Genomic DNA, 7,739 nt, shown 5'->3' with positions numbered 1-7,739 from the left:
AGAAGAAGGAAGGGGAAAGGAAGCTGAGGGAGGAAGATGAGAAGGAGGGAAGGAAAGGGAATAGAAAGAAAATGGAAGGAAAGGAGGGGGAGAGATTAAGAAAGAAAAAGAAAGAAAGAAAGAAAGGGAAGGAAGGAAGGAAAAGATGGAAGAGGAGGAGAAGGGAAGGGAGAAAAAGGAGAGAAAGGAAAGAAAGACTGAAAGAAAGACAGAAAAAGGGGGATGGAGGGAGAAAGGAAGGAAAAGATTGGAGAGAAGGGGAAGGGAGGGGAGAAGAAAAAGAGAGAAAGAAAGAAAAGTGGGAGGGAGCAAAGGAGAAATATTTCCAACTCTTTTCAAAGCTCACTTTGTAAATCAATGTCCTTATTGAAAACCATGCTGATTAGCCCTGAAGTCAGTTCACTTACACAACACATGGTTTCTATAAAGATCATTCAGCTGCTTCCACCATGGGGAATGTAAGTGTATGTGTGTGTTAGAGAGAGAGAGAGAGAGAGAGAGAGAGAGAGAGAGAGAGAGAGAGAGAGAGAATACACACACACACACACATACACACACTACCTCAAATGTTTAGGTTTTTGGCATGAAAGATTCTTGGATGTATTTATATTATTTTATTTAAGAAAATCATAGGGCCATCTGAATTGAACAAATGTATCCACACCAGAAAACAATAAGCTTAAGAACTGTAACAAACGTTAATCAACAGTTGGAACCTGTTAAATGTAAAACCCTACCTTCTTTCTAAATTATTCTGTATCTGAACCATACGTTCCTTTCATCATTGCAGAAGCCTTTTTTAAAAATCTCAACACAATGATAAAAATGGGGAATATCTATTCCAAACCATTGGGATATTCTAAGGAAAAATCGGCACACAAACACACAGCATCAACCCTTCCCTAGGAAGACAATCCACTCAGATGTGTCCGGTGAATCACATTAGTGGCTTGCTACCAGCTTTGTATATTGTCCCTGCGATGGTTGTGTGACACTATGAATTGTTTGAATAGTTCTCCTCAAATATTTGGGCGAGGTGGGGACTTTTTCACTGTCAGGTTCACAGACCGAATTGAAGGGTCAAATTTGTATCCAAGAGGCCGGTGTGGGAGAAAGAAATGGTGGAAACTGGGGGCGGAGTCAAGAGAGGGACCAACCTAGAATCTCTACATAGTCACAAGTGAATTAAGTCCAACCTCCCTTGAATTCCCTAGAATCTTCTCTAACTCCAAGCAGGGTCTGAACATTAGTTGAGAAGATTCTGTCCACCTGCTATTTAGCAGTATATCAGTTTATTTAAACATTCACATGCGGTTGGTCGTGGTCTTTCACATCAGACAGCCTGTTCCCTCAAGGTCATTAGTCTAGAGCCATGATGGCGAACCTATGGCACGTGTGCCACAGGTGGCATACAGAGCCCTCTTTGTGGACACATGGAGCCGTCGGCTCAGCTCAGCTCCATGTGTGCGCATCCCGCCGGCCAACTGGTTTTCTGGTCTCTGCTGTGCATGCATGGGGGATGCGCACATGCAAGATATGTGTAGGCATGCATGAGGATCATGCACTCATGCGTGTGGGTGCGGGGGAACCCGGGTGTATGGCACCACCCCCTGTGGCCCGTTTGTGGTCCAAGGAGGCTTCAGGGAGGCCTGCTAGGCCCAAAATGGGGCATGGGGTGCAGCATGGGCCCCCAATCCCGTGCCCTGTTTTTGGTCCCAGGAGGCTTCAGGGAGGCCTGTTGGTCCCAAAATGGGGCATGGGGGGTGCCGTGTGGGCCCCCACTCCAGTGCCCCATTTTTGGTCCCAGGAGGCTTCAGGGAGGCCTGCTAGGCCCAAAATGGGGGGGGAGGTTGCGGCGTGTGTGTGTTGTGCACGCATTGCATTATGGGTATGGGCATGTGACGACAAAAAGGTGAGCCATCAGTGATCCAGAGGTTAGTGAGGAATGGCCTTGCCACTGTAGTGAGTGTCATCGTTCATGCTTTCGATGAGGGCTTTCACAATCCTGAGTTTAATTTTATCCTCCTGTTCTGTGTTAATTAAACATAGGGAAGGAATAGGTTGTCACAGCAATTCTTCTACACTGACCAAAATTGCTCCTATCCTTATTGTTTTAAATGCCAATCAGGAGAACATGAACTCTTCTTCCTGTTCCTTGCTTGGCATCGGGATATTAGTGTTAGGTCTGAGTTCACCATGGATTGCTAAATAAACCTGTTTGCTGGGCGAGGCTGGCACTGATCTCAGCCCGCAGAAACTAACTTGGGTATAACTTCAGTTCATCTTTGCAAGTTGCACATCAAATGTTTGCATTCAAGGTACATGATTTTTTAAAATTATTATTATTAACCTGTCTGGCTTACCATGAACAACTGCTTTGGAAAAAGTTGATGTGAGTGCTTCTGCCTATACTTGATGTGAAGAATTCCATGTTGGAAATTTGTAGGGTAATCAAGACAGTATGAACAATAGCACTTAGATGCATATCTGCCTCTACCTAGGATTGAACTCACAGCCTCCTGGTTGTGAGATTGTATTCACCTCTAGGCCACCACACCACTCCCGATAGACATGACATGGCTTGGTGTAATTATAGTTCTTACCTGGAATACATCTTTAATGTCATAACGTAATTCTTCTGCTATATCAGTGTAAGTTTTCTGTTGTAATGATGATTGTTCTGCTCAATGAACCAACTGGTGGATGTCTTGATATCTAAGGGGGTTTCTGTAGCCATCAGATATCTAATCCATAAAGTTATTGTTATAAATAGAATAATAGAATAGAAAAGAATAGAACGTATTTAGAATAGAATAGAACAGAATAGTATAGAATAGAATAGAATGCATTTAGAATAGAATAGAATGTATTTAGAATAGAATAGAACAGAATAGTATAGAATAGAATGTATTTAGAATAGAATAGAATGTATTTAGAATAGAATAGAACAGAATAGTATAGAATAGAATAGAATGTATTTAGAATAGAATAGAATGTATTTAGAATAGAACAGAATAGTATAGAATAGAATAGAATGTATTTAGAATAGAATAGAATGTATTTAGAATAGAATAGAACAGAATAGTATAGAATAGAATGTATTTAGAATAGAATGTATTTAGAATAGAATAGAACAGAATAGTATAGAATATAATGCATTTAGAATAGACTAGAAGAGTTGGAAGGGATCTTGGAGGTCTTCTAATCCAACCCCCTGCTTAGGCAGCAAATCCTACACCCGTGATGGCCAACCTATGGCACGTGTGCCACAGGTGGCTCGCAGAGCCCTTTCTGCGGGCACGTGAGCCTTCGCCCCAACTCAGCTCCACCCCACATGCGCACACGCCTCCCGCCAGCCAGCTGATTTTAGGGTCTTTGCCACGCATGCATAGAGGGTTGGGCGTATGTGGGAGATGCACATGTGTGTGGGGAGCATGGGGATGTTGGGGACCCACCCGCAACCCGTTTTTGGTCCCAGGAGGCTGCAGGAAGGCCTACTAGGCCCAAAACTGGGCGTGGGGGGTGGGGGGTGTCGCATTGCATTATTGCTTTCGGCATGCGATGACAAAGAGGTTGGCCATGGCTGCCCTATACCACTTCAGGCAAATGGTTATTCTAACATCATCTTGACTATAAGCACAGCAAGCTCCTTGTTGGAATGGGCCAATGCCCGGCCTCATTTCTAAAAAGTAATTATTCTTGTCTTCGCACTCTTGATTTGCAAAAGCTTTTCAGCTGATTTCTACGTCAAACCAACTGTGCCAATTTTTTGAAGGAAAGGCGGTCTGCTTTCCAGCTGATGACGCCCCTGGGCAAGGCTGGGCAGGTGCAGAGAGTTCAAGATGTACAATGCGAATCAGATGAGCCAGTTTTAATTGCCTCTTGCAATTTGCCGGCATGATGAATGGCACGCAGACGAGTTTCTAAGACTCACGTGGCTGCCGGTTGTTGCTTTTTGCATATGCAACCATTGAAAGAGGTCATTATCGGCAGTGAGTCATTGTTTATAAATAGAAAAAAAAGTGAAACAGCTTAGGGCAGGGGTGTCCGGACTTGGGAACTTGGGAACCATGCTGGCTGGGGAATTCTGGGAGTTGAAGTCCACAAGTCTTAAAGTTCCCAGGTTTGGACACCCCTGGCTTAGGGACACATCTTCCTGAACGCCTTCCCACCACCCCCCAAAAAATGTTCAAGGTGCCCTATTATAGTCCTCCAGTAATTCATGAATCTTACTGGATAATTATGTGGAAATGAGTTACTTAGGGATACCTTAATATTCTACTACTAATAAAGGTGTTAAGTTGGGTTATCTTAGAAAGTGTGATGTCTATGGAGATTTCCGGTTATCCAGGTCATGGTTGTTCCGAAGGGGCTTTGTCAAAAGACAGTTGGACTTTCTTGTTTTTTCCTTGAAGATGTTTCCCTTCTCAGAACGGAGGAAGCTTCTGGGAGGAGAAGCAAAATGTCTTCAAGGAAAAAACTAGAAAGTGCAGCCGTCTTTTGACAAACCTTTGGGACAATTAGAATGTTTAATTTCTCATTAGCAAGCAATGGCTAAGATTGCCCTAGGTTCGTTTGTTCGTTCCTTCCTTCCTCCCTTCCCTCCTTTGTTCCTTCCTCCCTTTCTTCCTTTCTCCCTCCCTCCCTCCCTCCTTTTTTCTTTCCTTTCTCTGTTTCTTTCCTTTCTTCTTCCTCCCTCCCTCCCCCTCTTCTTTTTTCTTTTTTCTTTCCTTCCTCTCTTTCTTTCCTCCCTTTCTTCTTTCTTCCTCCCTCTCTCCTTTCTTTTTTCTTTTCTTTCTTTCTCTCTGCCTTTTTTCCTTCCTTCCCTCTCTCTCTCCCTCTCCCTCTCCCTCTCTCTCTCTCTCTCCTCTTTTCCAGTAACTGGATCCATTAAATAAGATATTAATTTTTTTAACACTGTTTTCAGCATACCAAACAATATACTTAAATCATGAATGAGCGCTGATTAGGACTGGGGCAGTGATTTCCTAAGACTCTGAAAACAATCTAAATCAAACAAAAAAATACATATAAATGATGAGATCTAAAAAGAGCCGAAGCAGCCTGGATCACAGTGGGCACAATCTTCCTAGAAAGATTATCCCTCTTAAATCTAGTTCCCTTAACGTGATATTCCAGGATTGGTCAATATGATCTGAATGCAAGCACTGACTAACAATTGACTGCAAGACTCTTACACCTACACTTGCTAGAGAAAGAAGTAGAGCAGAGCATAACAGCTAGAAAGGAAGCAGCTGGGATGTTGAATATTGCACTATAAATGCATGATGTAAGAAAGGGTGATGTGATTGAGTAAAAATAAATGTGTCATTATAAGCTTGTTGTACAGGAAGGTGGCAGCGGGGCTGTCATAAGTTGACATAAGCTCTCGATCAGCTCTGGAACAAGTTCTACGGTAGCTTTTGTTGGCCAATGCTGCCACCCCTTAAATACAAAGTTCCATGCACACTGGAGAACAACTATGGAGAAAGGTTACTATGAGCTAAAGATAGTGTCCGGTTTCCTAAAAATTCCCTAATTGATTCATGAGTATCGAGCCAAGTTTCAATACAAAACTAGTCATTTATTAGGAGCACCATAGGCAAGGCCTTTTTTGCAGTCAGATCTAAGCTTTGTTTGATGAAAAGCTGAACTTTACCCCTGTTCCTTCCCTTCCTTCAGTCTGTGTCATAAATCACATTCCCGAATGAGGTGCACCCCTTCCAAGCCTGCTGCAGTAATCTGAGATCCTAACTTTAGCCAAGAGTATGCGTGGAATGCGGTTCCACCACAAAACCGCAAAGCCCTTATCCGCGCCGACATAAGTGTGGAGGGCAAATCCGCGCCGTCCGAAGCGCTAAGGAAAAATGTGACCCTACCGTGATGACATAACCGCGGAGGGCAAATCTGCGCCTTCTGAAGCACTCAGCACCCTAAACCTAACCCTAAACCTAACCCTAAACCTAACCCTAAACCTAACCCTAACTTAACCCTAAACCTAACCCTAAACCTAACCCTAAAGCAAACCCCTAAACCTAATCCTAACCCTTACCTTAATTTAAATCGGCTTTCTGCCGCCGCGCTGTTTTAAAGCGCCCTTCTGTCGCCGCGCTGTTGTCGCGGCGGTGATGACGCGCAGTGATGACGTCGCGGCTTTAGCGACACGGTTTTATCACCGCTATTTTGACGAGTGCGGTTTTGTCGTGCCACGGTGGAATACACTCCCCCTTTTCTCACTGTGGCAACTTTAGGAGTTAACAGGTAAGGACAAGTGTGTGTGTTTGTCAACCGAAGACCAAAGATCACACAGCAAAATCAAATCAAATCCAATCCCCTATTTGCTCACACCTAACAGACAGAATCTTGCCAGACTAAAGCTATAACCTTCTGTGCTGCCACCATTTTCAGGTGGCTTTTTTAGTCTCTTCTTAAAAACCTCCAATAATAAAGCACCCACAACGTCTGAAGGCAACCTGTTCCACTGGTTTATTGCTCTCACTATTAGGAAGTTTCTCCTTAATTCCAGGTGGCTTCTTGATTGTAATGAAAGTATCTCCAAGAATTGAGGGCCAAAAGATTTGTGTTAGAGAAACTGAGCACACCAAACGATTTAAGAAGAAGAAATTCTTGTATAAGCACTCTAGTTCCTTGCCAAACTTATTGAAACTTTCAGGTTTCCTGTTGAGCATAGAACACTTTACAAAATCAAATCTGTATGATCTTTGAGGCTATTTGTGAATCTATTAGTGTAACCTGTGCAAATCATAGCCTATTTGTTAAACTGAAAGCAGCTTTGCTTACAAAGACATATTCCAGGTGGGTTTTTTTTTAACTGCACTCATTTAATTATTTGAAAGTTATGCTTTTGGTTTGTGTCCCATCCCTCTGCTTTGATGAGCATTCGGATCCAAAACTCTGACACACTGCATAATTGTTGGAAGAATAATAAAATTCTCCCTTCAGTCAGTAATAATTTCAAACATGTGACCATTCTCTCTGCTGTTCTAATATATTTTTAATGTGCGAGGCTGAATCTTCTCTTTCTCTCTCTCTCTCTCTCTCTCATCCATCCATCCATCATATCTATCTATCTATCTATCTATCTATCTATCTATCTATCTATCTATCTATCTATCTATCTATCTATCTATCTATCTAATCTACCTCCACCTACCTATCATCCATTTCTATCTATCCATCCATCCATCCACCCATCTATCCCAGCCATCCCTATCTATCTATCTATCTATCTATCTATCTATCTATCTATCTATCTATCTATCATCTATCTATCTATCTATCTATCTATCTATCTATCTATCTATCTATCATCTATCTATCTATCTATCTATCTATCTATCTATCTATCTATCTATCATCTATCTATCCATCTATCCATCTATCATCTATCAATCTATCTATCTATCTATCTATCTATCTATCTATCTATCTATCTACCTACCTACCTACCTACCTACCTACCTTCCTACCTACCTACCTACCTACCTACCTACCTACCTACCTACCTACCATCCATATCTGTCTGTCTGTCTGTCCTTCCATCCATCCATCCATCCATCCATCTATATTTATCTATCCATCCATCCATTCATCCATCCATCATCTATTTCTGCCTGTCTGTCTGTGTCTACTTCTGAACTAACAGAAATTAATTTTTAAGTTCTCATTGTCATTCTCATTGTCTATTCATTTTTGTCTCATTTTATGATAGATGTTAA

Source organism: Thamnophis elegans, chromosome 15 (genome assembly GCF_009769535.1).
Source record: "Thamnophis elegans isolate rThaEle1 chromosome 15, rThaEle1.pri, whole genome shotgun sequence".
NCBI classification, from domain to species: Eukaryota; Metazoa; Chordata; class Lepidosauria; order Squamata; family Colubridae; genus Thamnophis; species Thamnophis elegans.
The sequence above is the reverse complement of the archived record's forward strand: the minus strand, read 5'-3'. Positions refer to the sequence as shown.